Source organism: Aquarana catesbeiana, linkage group LG13 (genome assembly GCF_042186555.1).
Source record: "Aquarana catesbeiana isolate 2022-GZ linkage group LG13, ASM4218655v1, whole genome shotgun sequence".
NCBI classification, from domain to species: domain Eukaryota; kingdom Metazoa; phylum Chordata; class Amphibia; order Anura; family Ranidae; genus Aquarana; species Aquarana catesbeiana.
Genome location: NC_133336.1, coordinates 12,961,012 through 12,980,500, shown reverse-complemented (window position 1 = coordinate 12,980,500; position 19,489 = coordinate 12,961,012). Strand labels below are relative to the sequence as shown.

The following is a 19,489-nucleotide window of genomic DNA, read 5'->3' as shown; positions in this document are numbered from 1 at the left end:
ATAATGCAGAATCATTGGGAGCCCTGAGCGTGTCACTTGCCACCATCTCTTGTCACTGCCAGATGGGGATGTCACTTGCCACTATGCCTGCCACCAGATGGGGATGTCACTTGCCACTATGCCTGCCACCAGATGGGGATGTCACTTGCCACTATGCCTGCCACCAGATGGGGATGTCACTTGCCACTATGCCTGCCACCAGATGGAGATGTCACTTGCCACCATGCCTGCCACCAGATGGGGATGTCACTTGCCACTATGCCTGCCACCAGATGGGGATGTCACTTGCTACGCTGCCTGCCACCAGATGGGGATGTCACTTGCCACGCTGCCTGCCACCAGATGGGGATGTCACTTGCCACGCTGCCTGCCACCAGATGGGGATGTCACTTGCCACGCTGCCTGCCACCAGATGGGGATGTCACTTGCCAAGCTGCCTGCCACCAGATGGGGGTGTCACTTGCCACTATGCCTGCCACCAGATGGAGATGTCACTTGCCACGCTGCCTGCCACCAGATGGAGATGTCACTTGCCACCATGCCTGCCACCAGATGGGGATGTCACTTGCCACCATGCCTGCCACCAGATGGGGGTGTCACTTGCCACTATGCCTGCCACCAGATGGGGATGTCCCTTGCCACGCTGCCTGCCACCAGATGGGGATGTCCCTTGCCACTATGCCTGCCACCAGATGGGGATCTCACTTGCCACTATGCCTGCCACCAGATGGGGATGTCACTTGCCACTATGCCTGCCACCAGATGGGGATGTCACTTGCCACTATGCCTGCCACCAGATGGGGATGTCACTTGCCACCATGCCTGCCACCAGATGGGGATGTCACTTGCCACCAGATTGGGATGTCCCTTGCCATGCTGCCTGCCATCAGAAGGAGGAGGGCGGAACAGCGGTGCGGGCAATGAGAGATGTCATCTCTCTCCCCCACCGCCGCACCGCTGACATTGCTAGCTACCCTCAATTTTTTTAAAAATGGCGCCGGGCGGCGCAATCACACTACTGCGCATGCGCCGCCCGGCCGAGCGCTTACGAGCTTTCCCGAGCCCGGCCGGCTTCGGAACGGCGCATGCGCAGTTGCGTGGTCGGCTCGCGGGTGCGGCCATCTTTTCTATGGGCACTGGTGCCCATAACAGACTTTAATGGGCAGCACGAAAGGGGGGGCGGCCGCGAAGTCGCTGCAGGAGCGGCGCCGCCCCTACACCACTGCCGCCCCGAGGCCTGGCCTCGGTGGCCTTGTGGCAAATCCGGCCCTGTCGCTGACTCTTCACCAGTCCTCCATACTGACTTCAGCAGCCAACCTGGCTGACTCTTCACCAGTCCTCCAGACTGACTTCACCAGCCCCCCTGGCTGACTCTTCACCAGTCCTCCAGACTGACTTCAGCAGCCCACCCAGCTGACTCTTCACCAGTCCTCCAGACTGACTTCAGCAGCCCACCCGGCTGACTCTTCCCCAGTCCTCCAGACTGACTTCAGCAGCCCGCCCGGCTGACCCTTCACCAACCCACTCGGCTGACTCTTCACCAGTCCTCCAGACTGACTTCAACAGCTCCCCTGGCTGACTCTTCACCAGCCCACCCGGCTGACTCTTCACCAGTCCTCCAGACTGACTTCAGCAGCCAACCCGGCTGACTCTTCACCAGTCCTCCAGACTGACTTCACCAGCCCCCCTGGCTGACTCTTCACCAGTCCTCCATACTGACTTCAGCAGCCCACCCGGCTGACTCTTCCCCAGTCCCCCAGACTGACTTTAGCAGCCCATCCGGCTGACTCTTCATCAGCCCTCCAGACTGACTTCAGCAGCCCACCCGGCTGACCCTTCACCAACCCACCCCGCTGACTCTTCACCAGTCCTCCAGACTGACTTCACCAGCCCCCCTGGCTGACTCTTCACCAGTCCTCCAGACTGACTTCAGCAGCCCACCCAGCTGACTCTTCACCAGTCCTCCAGACTGACTTCAGCAGCCCACCCGGCTGACTCTTCACCAGTCCTCCAGACTGACTTCAGCAGCCCACCCGGCTGACCCTTCACCAACCCACTCGGCTGATTCTTCACCAGTCCTCCAGACTGACTTCACCAGCTCTCCTGGCTGACTCTTCACCAGTCCTCCAGACTGACTTCAACTGCCCCCCTGGCTGACTCTTCACCAGCCCACCCGGCTGACTCTTCACCAGTCCTCCAGACTGACTTCACCAGCCCACCCGGCTGACTCTTCACCAGTCCTCCAGACTGACTTCAGCAGCCCACCCGGCTGACCCTTCACCAACCCACTCGGCTGACTCTTCACCAGTCCTCCAGACTGACTTCACCAGCCCCCCTGGCTGACTCTTCACCAGTCCTCCAGACTGACTTCAACAGCCCCCCTGGCTGACCCTTCACCAGCCCACCCGGCTGACTCTTCACCAGTCCTCCAGACTGACTTCACCAGCCCACCCGGCTGACTCTTCACCAGTCCTCCAGACAGACTTCACCAACCCACTCGGCTGACTCTTCACCAGTCCTCCAGACTGACTTCACCAGCCCCCCTGGCTGACTCTTCACCAGTCCTCCAGACTGACTTCAACAGCCCCCCTGGCTGACTCTTCACCAGCCCACCCGGCTAACTCTTCACCAGTCCTCCAGACTGACTTCAGCAGCCCACCCAGCTGACTCTTCACCAGTCCTCCAGACTGACTTTAGCAGCCCATCCGGCTGACTCTTCATCAGCCCTCCAGACTGACTTTAGCAGCCCACCCGGCTGACTCTTCATCAGTCCTCCAGACTGACTTCAGCAGCCCACCCGGCTGACCCTTCACCAACCCACCCCGCTGACTCTTCACCAGTCCTCCAGACTGACTTCACCAGCCCCCCTGGCTGACTCTTCACCAGTCCTCCAGACTGAATTCAGCAGCCAACCCGGCTGGCTCTTCACCAGTCCTCCAGACTGACTTCACCAGCCCCCCTGGCTGACTCTTCACCAGTCCTCCAGACTGACTTCACCAGCCCACCCAGCTGACTCTTCACCAGTCCTCCAGACTGACTTCACCAGCCCACCCGGCTGACTCTTCACCAGTCCTCCAGACTGACTACAGCAGCCCACCTGGCTGACTCTTCACCAGTCCTCCAGACTGACTTCAGCAGCCCACCCGGCTGACTCTTCACCAGTCCTCCAGACTGACTTCAGCAGTCCACCCGGCTGACCCTTCACCAACCCACTCGGCTGATTCTTCACCAGTCCTCCAGACTGACTTCACCAGCTCTCCTGGCTGACTCTTCACCAGTCCTCCAGACTGACTTCAACTGCCCCCCTGGCTGACTCTTCACCAGCCCACCCAGCTGACTCTTCACCAGTCCTCCAGACTGACTTCACCAGCCCACCCGGCTGACTCTTCACCAGTCCTCCAGACTGACTTCAGCAGCCCACCCGGCTGACCCTTCACCAACCCACTCGGCTGACTCTTCACCAGTCCTCCAGACTGACTTCACCAGCCCCCCTGGCTGACTCTTCACCAGTCCTCCAGACTGACTTCAACAGCCCCCCTGGCTGACTCTTCACCAGCCCACCCGGCTGACTCTTCACCAGTCCTCCAGACTGACTTCACCAGCCCACCCGGCTGACTCTTCACCAGTCCTCCAGACAGACTTCACCAACCCACTCGGCTGACTCTTCACCAGTCCTCCAGACTGACTTCACCAGCCCCCCTGGCTGACTCTTCACCAGTCCTCCAGACTGACTTCAACAGCCCCCCTGGCTGACTCTTCACCAGCCCACCCGGCTAACTCTTCACCAGTCCTCCAGACTGACTTCAGCAGCCCACCCAGCTGACTCTTCACCAGTCCTCCAGACTGACTTTAGCAGCCCATCCGGCTGACTCTTCATCAGCCCTCCAGACTGACTTTAGCAGCCCACCCGGCTGACTCTTCATCAGTCCTCCAGACTGACTTCAGCAGCCCACCCGGCTGACCCTTCACCAACCCACCCCGCTGACTCTTCACCAGTCCTCCAGACTGACTTCACCAGCCCCCCTGGCTGACTCTTCACCAGTCCTCCAGACTGAATTCAGCAGCCAACCCGGCTGGCTCTTCACCAGTCCTCCAGACTGACTTCACCAGCCCCCCTGGCTGACTCTTCACCAGTCCTCCAGACTGACTTCACCAGCCCACCCAGCTGACTCTTCACCAGTCCTCCAGACTGACTTCACCAGCCCACCCGGCTGACTCTTCACCAGTCCTCCAGACTGACTACAGCAGCCCACCTGGCTGACTCTTCACCAGTCCTCCAGACTGACTTCAGCAGCCCACCCGGCTGACTCTTCACCAGTCCTCCAGACTGACTTCAGCAGTCCACCCGGCTGACCCTTCACCAACCCACTCGGCTGATTCTTCACCAGTCCTCCAGACTGACTTCACCAGCTCTCCTGGCTGACTCTTCACCAGTCCTCCAGACTGACTTCAACTGCCCCCCTGGCTGACTCTTCACCAGCCCACCCAGCTGACTCTTCACCAGTCCTCCAGACTGACTTCACCAGCCCACCCGGCTGACTCTTCACCAGTCCTCCAGACTGACTTCAGCAGCCCACCCGGCTGACCCTTCACCAACCCACTCGGCTGACTCTTCACCAGTCCTCCAGACTGACTTCACCAGCCCCCCTGGCTGACTCTTCACCAGTCCTCCAGACTGACTTCAACAGCCCCCCTGGCTGACTCTTCACCAGCCCACCCGGCTGACTCTTCACCAGTCCTCCAGACTGACTTCACCAGCCCACCCGGCTGACTCTTCACCAGTCCTCCAGACAGACTTCACCAACCCACTCGGCTGACTCTTCACCAGTCCTCCAGACTGACTTCACCAGCCCCCCTGGCTGACTCTTCACCAGTCCTCCAGACTGACTTCAACAGCCCCCCTGGCTGACTCTTCACCAGCCCACCCGGCTGACTCTTCACCAGTCCTCCAGACTGACTTCAGCAACCCACCCGGCTGACTCTTCACCAGTCCTCCAGACTGACTTTAGCAGCCCATCCGGCTGACTCTTCATCAGCCCTCCAGACTGACTTTAGCAGCCCACCCGGCTGACTCTTCATCAGTCCTCCAGACTGACTTCAGCAGCCCACCCGGCTGACCCTTCACCAACCCACCCCGCTGACTCTTCACCAGTCCTCCAGACTGACTTCACCAGCCCCCCTGGCTGACTCTTCACCAGTCCTCCAGACTGAATTCAGCAGCCAACCCGGCTGGCTCTTCACCAGTCCTCCAGACTGACTTCACCAGCCCCCCTGGCTGACTCTTCACCAGTCCTCCAGAGTCCAGACTGACTTCAGCAGCCCACCCGGCTGACTCTTCACCAGTCCTCCAGACTGACTTCAGCAGCCCACCCGGCTGACCCTTCACCAACCCACTCGGCTGACTCTTCACCAGTCCTCCAGACTGACTTCAACAGCCCCCCTGGCTGACTCTTCACCAGCCCATCCGGCTGACTCTTCACCAGTCCTCCAGACTGACTTCACCAGCCCACCCGGCTGACTCTTCACCAGTCCTCCAGACAGACTTCACCAGCCCACCCGGCTGACTCTTCACCAGTCCTCCAGACAGACTTCACCAGCCCACCCGGCTGACTCTTCACCAGCCCACCCAGCTGACTCTCAGGATATCTCTCAGGGTAGGGTAAAGACTCAAAGTGGTATTAAACTAATTTCTACCACTTGTGCTTACAGGCAAGCCGTACTGTGAATATCACCAAAACTTGCACAGTTTAAGAGATATTCAGAGTGCAGGCAGCTGGTGATGTTACAAGCGCATGAGCTCTGAAGGTCCGGCATACAATGCGGGAAACGGTGGCTGCTGTGGGCATGTGCGGGAGTGACGTCATTGCGCCCCCCAAGCCACTCATGTAGCAGGAGGAGGCGAACCCGGAAGGAAGACCGGGGGAAGATGTCAGCCCTCTCAGCGGCTGACAGCGTGACGCTGGAGGGTCTCATTTCTAAGGTAAGTCTCTCATAATGTGACAATATGACATTGCTTGCAGGGGATTTTTTTTCCATGATTTACTACCGCTTTAAGCACACCACTGTCTTTAAGGGAAACTGGCTACATGTGGAAGTCTTCCCCTTTGTTAGTCCCCACAGTGCTGCTATTCACTCTGTCCTCTCTTGCTCCCGAGAAAAGACTCCTTCCTTGTCTTGTAGAAGGATCCTTCCAGCGCCCGAGCCCTGGCCCAAGGCAGGACAACCCCTCCCCCCCCTCCTGACTAGTGGGTACCCCTGAGGGACACAGACAGCCTACTCAGCACTGTATCACCATATTCCACCCGACTGCCCCTGCTGGCATGGCCCATATCTATTTATGGAGTGGTCTCAGCCCCCTGCCATCCCACCTCTGAGGATTGGCTGATGCTCCATAAAAAATCAAGGCAGCTCCTCCTAACCTCCTCCCATGAATTCTAGAAGATTCTCCAACATTCTAGACCAGTAGGAGGCACCAGAGAGCTGCAAAAATGAGTCACCCAGCCCTGAACTTTACTGAACCCTGACCCACATTCGATGGCTCAGGCTTAGCCCTGACCTAAACTAAAATGTACCTACAGTACTCTACTTCTAAAATACACTGCACTAACTTCTAGCACACACTAGGGGGTGCTACATATATATATATTTTTTCATTTTCCAAACAAAACATTTATATACTTTTTCCATAACACAAAATATGAAACTTGGAAATGTCTTGTTTTAGCCCCCCCCCCCCCCAAAAAAAAAATATATATATATATATATATATTTATTTATTTATTTATATTTATTTATGTGTTTTTTTAATATTAGTATTATTACTAATTGTTAAAAAAAATCTTTACCAAAGAAAACAGTTAAAGATTTGTTCTATATCACATTAACACAAAATAGAAATGGAATATCTTATATGAAACATTCCACAAACATTCCAAAAAATCAGCCAAACAAGGACACTGGTAGATAGGCATTGCATGCTGGTTCTTGTTGTGCCATTGGCACTTGTGCAGGTGCAGGCACCCTGTCACCTCCATCTGCTGTGGAACTACAAACCCCAGCATGATAGAAACTAACACCATAAACAAGGTTGCAATCCCAGAACAGTGGGCATATGCTGGGACTTGTAGTTCCACAGTAAGAGTGTTATTCTTTGTGATACTTAGCAGAGACTGCCGGGGAATTCTGGGACTTGTAGTCCTACAGTAACAGTGTATGGTCATGTTGTTCCCTTGTGCTATCAGTCCTATATATATAGGACTGATAGAACAATATATATATATATATAAAAAAAAAAATATATATATATATATATATATATATATATATATATATATATATATATATATATATTACAGATACTTGTAAGGCGCTGTCAATTTATGCAGCGCTTTATATTATACGTTCACATCAGTCCCTGCCCTCAAGGAGCTTACAATCTATATGATGCTTAGCAGAGGCTGCCAGGACATGCTGGGACTTATAGTTCTACAATAACAGTGTATGGTCATGTTCTTGCTGCATCAGCCCTATTTCATATTCAGCAGAGGCTACCAGGACTTTCTGGGACTTGTAGTTCCATGGAAGTCCTGAAGAAGCGATCAGCCTGTATTACTTTAACTAAGTCTATGCAAATAATAAGATGGGATTGTAGTTTCATGAGGCTGATGCTGGGAGTTGTAGTCCCTCAGTGAGGAGGGAGGAAGCATCCACCATACAGATCAGGGTTGTGGAATTCTTGTTACATTGTCTCTATGCCAGTCCAGGGTAATACATTGTATCAGTTACAATTCGGGGTAATATTTTGTATCGGTGACAGTTGTATCAGTGACAGTTCAGGGTAATATATTGTATCAGTGACAGTTCAGGGTAATATATTGTATCAGTGACAGTTCGGGGTAATATATTGTATCAGTGACAGTTCGGGGTGTTACATTGTATCAGCTGCCAGGTCTCGGGAGCGCGCCCCACGCGCCGCACATGCTCAGTGCCATGGCATCCAGCGCTGTATATAGCTCAAGCCACGCCCCCCTCCAGCAGCTCCGATCACCTTCAAATCCGGTCCGATCCCCGCCGTCCGCCCGCTGCCCACCGTACCAGGTACGTCACCGGAGCCCGGGGCTGGGGGGAGGGGGTGTTCTGGAGGGAGGGGTGCATGCTGTACTATTATGAGCTACAATAGTTATTACTGAGCACACCGGAGAGTGTCAGAGCTCCGACCCCGGGGAGATCCGGGACATTAGTTGTGTTGGGGATGATTTGCAGAAGAGAGTGTTAGAACTTTATGTCCTGGAGGGACTGTGCTAAATATCCCAGACCAGTCAGTACAGAAGAGGAGCCCTGCTGTATACAGCATGTATTACCGGAGAGTGTTATGTATTATACCGGAGAGTGTTATGTATTATACCGGAGAGTGTTTGAACTTCATGTCTTGGTGGGACTGCTGAATCTCCCCCCCCCCCCCCATGTGTATAGAGGGCTCTGCCTGCACCCAGCAATGTATTACAGGAGAGTGTTATTTATTATACAGGAGAGCGTTATTTATTATATAGGAGAGTGTTATATACTATATCGGGGAGTGTTATTTATTATACAGGGGAGTGTTATTTATTATGAGAGTGTTATTTATTATATAGGGGAGTGTTATTTATTTTATAGGAGAGTGTTATTTATTATACAGGGGGAGTGTTATTTATTATATAGGAGAGTGTTATATACTATATCGGGGAGTGTTATTTATTATATAGGAGAGTGTTATATACTATACCGGGGAGTGTTATTTATTATACAGGGGAGTGTTATTTATTATACAGGGGGAGTGTTATTTATTTTATAGGAGAGTGTTATTTATTATATAGGGGAGTGTTATTTATTATACAGGGGAGTGTTATTTATTATATAGGAGAGTGTTAGAACTTCATGTCATGGTGGGACTGCTGAATATCACCCCCTGGGATGTGTATAGGACGGGTCAGTACAGGGGAGTCCTGTTTGTACACTTTGTATTACCAGAGAGTGTAAAAACTTGGACTGCTGAATGTCACAGAGGGGCTCTGCCTGTACACAGCAATGTATTACCAGAGAGCGTTAGGGGGTCAGGTCATTGAGGGACTGCTGAATTCCACCCCCCCCCCCCCGGATGTGTATAGGAGCGGTCAGTGCAGAGGAGTGCTATCTGTATACAGCAATGTATTACCAGAGAGTGTTACTGATGATACAGGAGACTGTTAGAGGTTGTGGTCACGCTGGGACATTAGCAGTGAATGTGACCTCCTGGGAATGTGGAAGTCTTATCTCTACAGAGAGGGAAAGCTGGAATCCCACACAGTATGGGGTCCCTGTGTCTACATACAGCACTGCAGGGACTGTTTGATCATACAAGAGACTGTTAGAACCTCTCGTCACGGTGGTCCCTATCACTGAATGTGACTCTATGGGGTCCCCTGTATGTCCTGTTTCTGTAGAGAGGAAACACTAGGGGGGGGGGGAGGGGTGATTTACTAAAGGCAAACAGATGGTGCAACTTTCAAGTGCAGTTGCTCCACACCGTAGTAAATGAGGTGAAGCTTCAGCGTGCAAAAAGTACCCAATCACATGCAAGGAAAATCTTTTAAAAAACAGCATTTTTGCTTGCACGTGATTGGTTGATGGAAGTCAGCAGAGCTTCCCCCTGATTTATTAAGCTCTGGGGCAACTTGCAGTGTGTGCTGTCTAGTTGGCTTTAGTAAATCAACCCCATAGTGTGCGGAATTGCATGCCAGTGCATGTGAGCTACACAATTTTTAGACACCTTGTATTTTTGAGGATTCATTTCATTATTGAACAACGACAGCGCCCTCAGTCAATCCAAAGTGCTAATAAACCTCAAACCCGAATATTTAGGAAAGAAAAAGTGAGAATATCTCTGTGTGCGCAATTATTATTGGGTAACTAAATGAACATTTTCTGATCTCAATTGTTTATTTTCATCTATTAACAGACCTATTTTTCAAACTTGTTTACAAGTTAAAATCATTTTTTTTTTTGCTAGAAAATTACTTAGAATCCCCCAAACATTATATATATTCAGACAGCCTAGAGAATAATTGCAATAATTTATGTCACACCGTATTTGCGCAGCATTCTTACAAGCAGCATTCTTTCTTTTGGAAGAAATACACTTTTTTGAATTAAAAAATGTAACAACAATTTTTTTTTTAATATTGTGAAAGGTAATGTTACGCCGAGTAAATTGATACCCAACATGTCACACTTCAAAATTGCGCCCGCTCATGGAATGGCGGCAAACTTTGACCCTTAAAAATCTCCATAGGCATACGTTTAAAAATTTCTACAGGTTACCAGTTTAGAGTTACAGACGAGGTCTAGGGCTAGAATTATTGCTCTCGCTCTAATGATACATCACATGTTTGGTTTGAACACCGTTTTCGTATGCAGGCGCGAATTAAGTATGCGTTCGCTTCTGCGCGCGAGCTCGGCAGGACATGGCGCTTTAAAAAAAAAAAAAAATTCTTATTTATTTTACTTTTTATTTTCATTTTTACATTGTCCTTTTAAAAAATAATTTTTGGGTCACTTTTATTCCTATTACAAGGAATGTAAACATCCCTTGTAATAAAGAAAAAAGCATGACAGGTCCTGTTTAATGTGAGATCTGGGATCAAAAAGACCTCAGATCTCATATTTATCCCTTCTAGAGTGTAAGCTCTAACGATCAGGGCCCTCTGATCCCCTCTGTATTGATTTGTATTGTAAGTGTACTGTCTGCAATCATGTTGTAAAGCGCTGCGCAAACTGTTGGCACTATATAAATCCTGTATAATAATAATATTTTTTACACAAAAATGCAATAAAATAAATAAATATCTTTTTAAAAAAAATAAATAAAATGTCCCCTTTAAGACACTGGGCGGAAATGATGTTTGACGTCGCTTCCGTCATCCAATGTTATGGAGCCAAGTGGGGGGGCCATCATTCAATCACTCGGCTCCATGCTACTGAGGGGATAGCATTGGATCGTCTCCGCTGCTACCGGCGGCTCCGGTAAGCAGCGGAGATGATCGGAGAACGGCAAGATGGGGAGCCACCACTCCCGCCCCGATAAAAGTGATCTTGCGGCGAATCCGCCACCAAGACCACTTTTATCTGAAAGCAGACCGCCCGTCGTTGAAGAAAATACCAGGGGGTTTTGGCAGCTATCTGCTGCCATGACCTCCAGTATTCTACGTCAAAGTACTGACGTACAATGAAGGCGGTTTGCGGGAAATAGTTAAAGTGAAAATAATAAACAAACAACTCAAAATTTACAAATAAACATTTCTGACATTTAAACAAAAAAAAAAAAAATCTGTGACCAATATTGCCCCCCTTCTTTTCAGTAACAGTCATAAGCCTTCCATTCATGGTGTCAGTCAGTTTCCTGATCTGTTGACAATCAGCTTTTGGTGCAGCAGCTACCACAGCCTCCCAGACACTGTTCAGAGAGGTGTACTGTTTTCCTTCACCGTAAATCTCCCCTTTTAAGAAGGGCCCATAAGTTCTCAATAGGTTTAGGTCAGGTCAGGGCTGGACTGGGACAGAAATTTGGCCCTGGACTTCATCCAGACTGGCCCTACCTACATTTTGAGTGTCCCATCAGCAGCCCCCTTACATCAGAGTCCCATCAGCAGCCCCCTTACATCAGAGTCCCATCAGCAGCCCCCTTACATCAGAGTCTCTTCACCAGCCCTTTACATCAGAGTCCCATCACCAGCCCCCTTACATCAGTGTGTCCCCCTCTCCTCCCCCTCCCAGGTGTAATTACAGTTCTGAAGGCAGCTTCTCTTCTTCCTCTCTCCAGTCATGTGATAAGTGACAAGTGATAAGGGGAGAGAGGAAGGAAAGTCTGCCGGTGTCTTGCCGAGAAAGTTCCCTCAGCGGATAAGGACCCCCCTGTACTGCGCAAGCGCTGCGCTTTGCGCAGTACGAATGACTAGGATTCCGCCGAAAATAGCCGAAGAAGAAAAACTTCAATCAGCTGTACACGGCGCCTGCGCCCTAGATCCAGGTTCAAGCCCCACCATCCAAGTGGACCTAGAGGGAGAATAAAAAAGTGCTGAGCGCAGCGAGGCGGTGCCCGAAGCGTGGCGAGCGAAGCAAGCCCGCGAGGGGCCCTCTTACAGGTGCCATGTACAGCTGATTTCTTCTCTATTTCACTTCGGCTATTTCAGCCGGCTCCTACTGCGCAGGTGCTGCGCCTGCGCAGTAGAGGGGGGTCCTTATCCGCCGAGAGGAACTTTCTCGGCAGAACACCAACTGTCTATCTCCCCCTGCAGGCTAGAGGGAGCAGAAAGCCTAATGCTCTCTCCAGCAAGTGACGGAAGCTGCTCCCCTGACAGGGGTGAAAAACGCGATCACTCACTGTCAGAGAGGAGCGGCTCCAGGACTGCACCTGACAGGCCCACTGAGCCATCGGCCCACCGGGAAACTCCCGGTAGTCCCGATGGCCAGTACATGCCTGGGTCAGGTGAGGAAGGTGGCCATGTCATTACTCTTTTATCTTTAGGGCCTTTTCTGACCAACCCAGCCTTTCTTGACCAACCCAGCCTTTCTCAACCTTTTCAACACAGAAGAGCCCTGGAAATAATTCTCTGGTCTTGGAGAACCCCTGATAAAAATGGAAAATCTACAACTCATCATACATTAGTGTGATGGTCAATGAGAAGAATTCTTCTTACACTTGTGGTTATGGGGAAGAATTACCCCCTTACAGATAACTAAAAAGATCAATGGTGTCCTTGAAAACTTACCTGCAAGGCAGAAATTGACCATTGCTCAGGGAACCCCTAGCAACCTCTAGAGGAACCCAAGGGTTCCACGGAAAACCCTGGTTGAGAAACCCTGGACTAGCCACACAGTGGAGTACTTGGGATACATGCGATGGAGCATTGTCCTGCATAAATGTCATGGTCTTCCTGAAAGATGCAAACTTTTTCCTGCACTACTGCTTGAAGAAAGTGTCTTCTAAAAACTGGCAGTAGGCTTTCTGAGTTGATTTGGAGTCCATCTTCAACCCGAAAAGGTTCAACTAGCTGATCTTTAATAATACCAGACCTTACCAGTACCCCACTTCCACCTTGCTAGCTTCTGAGTGGATGTGGAGCTCTGTGCCCCTTACTGATCCAGCCACAGGCCCATCCATCTGGTCCATCAAGAGTCACTCTCATCTCGTCATCAGTCCATAAAACCTTTGAAATATCGGTCTGCAGATATTTCTTGGCCCAGTCCTGATGTTTCCACCTATGTGTCTTGTTCAGTTGTGGTCGGGTTTCAGCCTCCCCTACCTTGGCCATGTCTCTGGACACTGAACACCTTGTACTTCTGGGAACTCCAGGTAGGTTGCAGTTCTGGAATATGACATCGCTGGAGGATAATAGCTTCCTGGTAGCTCCACGTTTGATTCTTCTCAAATCTTTGGCAGTTCATTTGTGTCTTTTGTTCTCAACACGATTCTAGCAACCCTGTCCACTGTTCGCAACAAAACGTTTGATGGTTCTATGATCGCGCCCCAAATATCTTAGCAATTTCAAGTGTGCTTTTGCAGATGCGCACGGGTGCCGTTCATTCTTATTAAACCCCCCCCCCCCCCATGCATCTAGCAAAAACGCTCATGCTGTACCAATGCGTTTTGGTGCAATTTTAAAAATTGTGCCACCCGCCTTTTTTTTGCAGGTTTTACATTCGTAGGGCAGCCCATTGAATTTAATAGATTGTCCTAGAGCTGCACGATTAATCGTTAAGAATCGCAATTTTTTTCTCTCCATTGCGATCTTGACAAAGTATTTCCCGATTCTTTCTATGCAGAGAATTCTCTCTGCTCTGCTAAAGCCAACAGCCCTAAAAAGAAAGGAAAAAAAAAAAAAAGGGGGCAGTCTGCCAAGAATCGCTACATTCTTTAGCAGTGGAACTTAAGTATAAACATTGTAACGATTTGTCCTTTATATCAAAGGAATACACTTTGGTGTGTAAATGAGGGAAGTTTAACCACTTAAACACTAAAACTTTTGCTGGTTTCAAGTTAAAATCATTTTTTTTTTTTGCTGGAAAATTACTTAGAACCCCCAAACATTATATACTGTATATTTTCTTTTTTTAGTAGAGACCCTAGAAAATAAAATGGTGGTTGTTGCAATATTTTATGTCACACTGTATTTGCTCAGCAGTCGTTCAAATGCAATTTTTTGGGGAAAAAAATGACACTTTAATGAATTTAAAAAAAAAACTAACCAGTAAAGTTAGCCCAATTTTTTTTGTATAATGTGAAAGATTTTACGCCGCGAGAATCATGATAGAATCTTGATCTTTTTATTCTAAGCAAAAAAATTGTGATTCTCATTTTGGCCAGAATCGTGCAGTTCTAGATTGTCCTAAACGCGACACGCAGTAACACACAAAAAAAAAAAAAGACGTGCGCTCTGACGCACCTCCTGGTGTGAATGAGCCCCTCAATCAAATGTGTTTTACTGCATGGAAATTTTGTGTATTAAACCCAATAGCAGAAAAACTGCTGTAACTGATTATAAAGTGTGAGCTGGAGTTTGGCTTCAATTAGTGTATTTATATCTGCTAGTCCATCTCCCCCCCAGACTGACAATGCTGCTGTGTGCTGTGCCCCCCTGTGCTCCTTCATCCAGAGTGGGGGTGCTCTAATACAGGAGGTGTGTTACTGGCCAAATCACCGGGGGGGGAGCCTAAATAACAAAACGAATGCAGCCGCCACATCTAATGATCGGTAAGCTGCAATATATGACATTTTGGGGTTTATTATGGCTTTGCTCCTATCCATGAACAGGTGTCTGGGTCACATATCTGCAGCTGCTCAGCACATTTTTTTAAAAACAAAAGGCGTGCGGCTTCTCGGTATAAATAGGCAAATGTGGCGGCTCAGGAAATGAACAGGAAATGCACAGACACAAACTTATAATGAATTTGTCTGCGTTTGTAACCCATCCACCCCACGGGGATCATTATTCTGGAGGCTTCTCCTCATTCTGCCTGTTGCAACATGCAGAAAAATGCACAAATAATGCATGCCAGTAACACAGAAATGCATATTACTGCACATGCATGGGGTAGAAGGGTCTGTACAGAGGGGGAGGGGGGTAGAAGGGTCTGTACAGAGAGTGAGGGGGGAGGGGGGTAGAAGGGCCTGTACAGAGAGTGAGGGGGGTAGAAGGGCCTGTACAGAGGGTGAGGGGGGTAGAAGGGGCTGTACAGAGAGTGAGGGGGGAGGGGGGGTAGAAGGGGCTGTACAGAGAGTGAGGGGGGTAGAAGGGGCTGTACAGAGAGTGAGGGGGGAGGGGGGTAGAAGGGTCTGTACAGAGAGTGAGGGGGGAGGGGGGGAGAAGGGATTGTACAGAGGGTCAGGGGGGAGGGGGGTAGAAGGGCCTGTACAGAGGGTAAGGGGGGAGGGGGGATAGAAGGGTCTCTACAGAGGGTGAGGGGGAGGGGGGGTAGAAGGGCCTGTACAGCGGGTGAGGGGGAGGGGGAGGGGGGTAGAAGGGCCTGTACAGAGGGGAGGGGGGAGGGGAGGGGGGTAGAAGGGCCTGTACAGAGGGTGGGGGGAGGGGGGGTAGAAGGGCCTGTACAGAGGGGGAGGGGGGAGGGGGGTAAAAGGGCCAGTACAGAGGGTGAGGGGGGTATAAGGGCCTGTACAGAGGGTGAGGGGGGTAGAAGGGCCTGTACAGAGGGGGAGGGGGAAGGGGGGATAGAAGGCCTGTACAGAGGGTGAGGGGGACGGGGGGGTAGAAGGGCCTGTACAGAGGGTGAGGGGGGAGGGGGTAGAAGGGTCTGTACAGAGGGTGAGGGGGGGGTAGAAGGGCCTGTACAGAGAGTGAGGGGGAGGGGGGTAGAAGGGCCTGTACTGCGGGGGAGGGGAGTAGAAGGGCCTGACAGAGGGGGAGGGGGGGTAGAAAGGCCTGTACAGAGGGGGAGGGGGTAGAAGTGCCTGTACAGAGAGGGAGGGGGGTAGAAGGGCCTATACAGAGGGGGAGGGGGTAGAAGGGCCTGTACAGAGGGGAAGGGGGTAGAAGGGCCTGTACAGAGGGGGAGGGGGGTAGAAGGGCCTGTACAGAGGGGGAGGGGTGGTAGAAAGGCCTGTACAGAGGGGGAGGGGGGTAGAAGGGCCTATACAGAGGGGGAGGGGGTAGAAGGGCCTGTACAGAGGGGAAGGGGGGTAGAAGGGCCTGTACAGAGGGGGAGGGGGGTAGAAGGGCCTGTACAGAGGGGGAGGGGGGTAGAAGGGCCTGTACAGAGGGGAAGGGGGGGTAGAAGGGCCTGTACAGAGGGGGAGGGGGTAGAAGGGCCTGTACAGAGGGTGAGGGGGAGGGGGGTAGAAGGGCCTGTACAGAGGGTGAGGGGGAGGGGGGTAGAAGGGCCTGTACAGAGGGTGAGGGGGAAGGGGGATAGAAGGGCCTGTACAGAGGGGGAGGGGGGTAGAAGGGCCTGTACAGAGGGGGAGGGGGGGTAGAAAGGCCTGTACAGAGGGGGAGGGGGGTAGAAGGGCCTATACAGAGGGGGAGGGGGTAGAAGGGCCTGTACAGAGGGGAAGGGGGATAGAAGGGCCTGTACAGAGGGGAGGGGGGTAGAAGGGCCTGTACAGAGGGGGAGGGGGGTAGAAGGGCCTGTACAGAGGGGGAGGGGGTAGAAGGGCCTGTACAGAGGGTGAGGGGGTGGGGGGTAGAAGGGCCTGTACAGAGGGTGAGGGGGAGGGGGGTAGAAGGGCCTGTACAGAGGGGGAGGGGGGAGGGGGATAGAAGGGCCTGTACAGATGGTGAGGGAGGGGGGGTGGAAGAGGTCTGTCTGTACAAAGGGGTGGGGGGGCCGGACAGCACAGCCTGTGGAGCTCTCACGTCAGAGAGCGGTGTGACTCCTCGTAGCGGCAGACTTGGCATTTTCTGCGGTAGGGTTGGCACTCTGAAGCTTGGAAGTGCCGTGTCACCTCCACATTATGGCCCAGCAGTGACGGTGAGCACCGCAATGACGCACTTTGCCACTCACTGTACAGGAGCTTTCACTTTCTGTTTTGCCATATTATTTATTTATTTATTTATTTTTAAATGATTTCAGAGTTTTGGTACATCTGAAGCTGCTACAGAACCACTTGAAACAGATCTCTCTCAAATGCAAAAACATATTCCTCAATAGCTACAATGAATGCAGACCCACTTTGTGTGTAGCAATGCAGTTACAAATCCAGATATTGCCTTGTAAAAGTAGCAGTGACATCATCACTGTGCTGTACAGAAAACTACAGGAGAGGGGCGGAGACAAGACCAGTCACCCTGCATAAGGAGAGAGCGGAGCTGTGGGAGGGGCCGAGCAGACTCCACCCACTACAGAAAACTGCAGGAGGGTGCGGAGACAAGACCAGTCACCCGGCACAAGAAGAGAGAGCAGAGCTGTGGAGGGGCCCAGCAGGCTCCACCTGCTACAGAAAACTACAGGAGGGGGCGGAGACAGGACCAGTCACTCTGCACAAGGAGAGAGAGCGGAGCTGTGGGAGGGGCTCAGCAAATTCTGTGCAGGAGTAGGGGCCCCCCTACCACCAAAGAAGAGAAGCAAGGGTCCATGACGTCATGGGACTTTTTTTTTCCGTTTTGTTCTGGAAGGGAGGGGGGAGAAAATGGTGGGCTCATGGGTGTAAAAGCTGGAGATGTGCTATAGAGCAGGGAAGGTGTAAAAGTACTTGTCTGGCATGTCCACAAAGTCTCATTAATACAAACACCAAAATATTAAAGTGTGAAAGTCCCATAAAAATAACTTCAAGGTCAGAACTCCGAAAATAAAATGACGCTTCCCCTTTAAGCCATCAACGTCTCCTGCACTTTTATAAAACTGAATATTTCATGGCGATCCGTTAAATATTTGATGCAGAATGTCGCTGTCTGTTGTGTCGTCGCGCTCGAGGGGTCTGGCGCGTTTGTAGGGCGATGTTTGTGGCGCGGGGACATTTTTGGTCCCTGGGATAGTGGAGGGTGTGTGGAAGCTGCAGACAGTTGTGCTCGGGTTGTATTCTGGCCTCTGAAGAGGCGCTGTGGTCTGTGGCGGTGTACAGGAATTCTGCAGACACCACCCACCGCAGGGGCTGCCATGCTGCAGGCAAGAAAGGCGGCATTCCTGAGCGGCGTGCCAGCTGGGGCTGTTGTTGATTTGCAGAGCTGTGTGTGTCTGTGTATATACAGTATATATATATATATATATGTGTGTGTGTATACAGTATATATTATATATATATGTGTGTGTGTGTATATACAGTATATATATATATATATATATATATATATATATATATATATATATATATATGTGTGTGTATACAATATATATTATATATGTGTCTGTGTATATACAGTATATATATATATATATATATATATATATATATATATATATATATATATGTGTGTGTGTGTGTCTGGAAATATACAGTATATATTATATGTGTCCGTGTATATACAGTATATATATATATATATATATATATATATATAAAATATATATGTGTGTGTGTGTGTGTATGTGTGTATATACAGTATATTTATATATATATATGTGTGTGTGTGTGTCTGGAAATATACAGTATATATTAATGACCAGGCCATTTTTTGCAATACGGCACTATCTTACTTTAACTGACAATTGCGCGGTCGTGCGACGTTGTACCCAAATAAAATGTACATCCTTTTTTCCCACACATAGAGATTTCTTTTGGTGGTATTTGATCACCTCTGCGTTTTTTATTTCTTGCGCTTTAAACATAAAAAAACCCGACAATTTTGAAAAAAAAAAAAAGCAATATTTTTTTACTTTCTGCTATAAAACATATCCAGTAAAAACAGGGAAAAAATCTAATTTCTTCATAAATTTAGGCAAATATGTATTATGCTACATATTTTTGTTAAAAAAAAATTCCCAATAAGCGCATATTGATTGGTTTGCGCAAAAGTTATAGCGTCTACAATTTATGGGATATATACTGGGATTTTTATTCTAGTAATGGCGGCAAACAGCGACTTATAGCTGTACTGTGATATTGCGGCGAACAGTCAGACACTAACTGACACTTTTGATACTTTTTGAGGACCAGTGACACTAATACAGTGATCAGAAGTGGCAGCTGGTGCTCCATCAGTTGGGGGGGGGGGGGCGGCAGACAGACTTCCCCCCTCCCCCCAGTCGCTCCAGCCCACCACCCACACTAAACCCCCCCCTCACTCAAGACCGCCACCACACACTTAAACCAAACCCCCCGGTCACCACTCATCCTCTGGCCCACCCTCTGGTCCGCCAGGCCCCCCGTCAGCCCCGCACTTACCCCAGGCAGGTCACGGCTGCGGTGGCGGGGGGGTGGCAGACAGACCTGACCACAGACTTCCCCCCTCCCCCCCAGTTGCTCCAGCCCACCACCCCACACTAAACCCTCCCCCTCACTCAAGACCGCCACCACACACTT

The 19,489-nt window shown here is 50.4% G+C and overlaps 1 protein-coding gene across 1 annotated transcript in view; it reads left to right on the top strand.

The window, feature by feature from the left end:
* The first annotated feature begins 7,979 nt into the window (after nucleotides 1–7,979).
* Nucleotides 7,980–19,489, top strand: part of SYNE3 (spectrin repeat containing nuclear envelope family member 3) — a 152,308-nt gene continuing 140,798 nt past the window's right edge. Inside the window, exon 1 of the mRNA XM_073609387.1 lies at nucleotides 7,980–8,097. The gene's annotated coding sequence lies outside the window, so the exon portion shown is untranslated. The remainder of the gene's footprint in view (nucleotides 8,098–19,489) is intronic.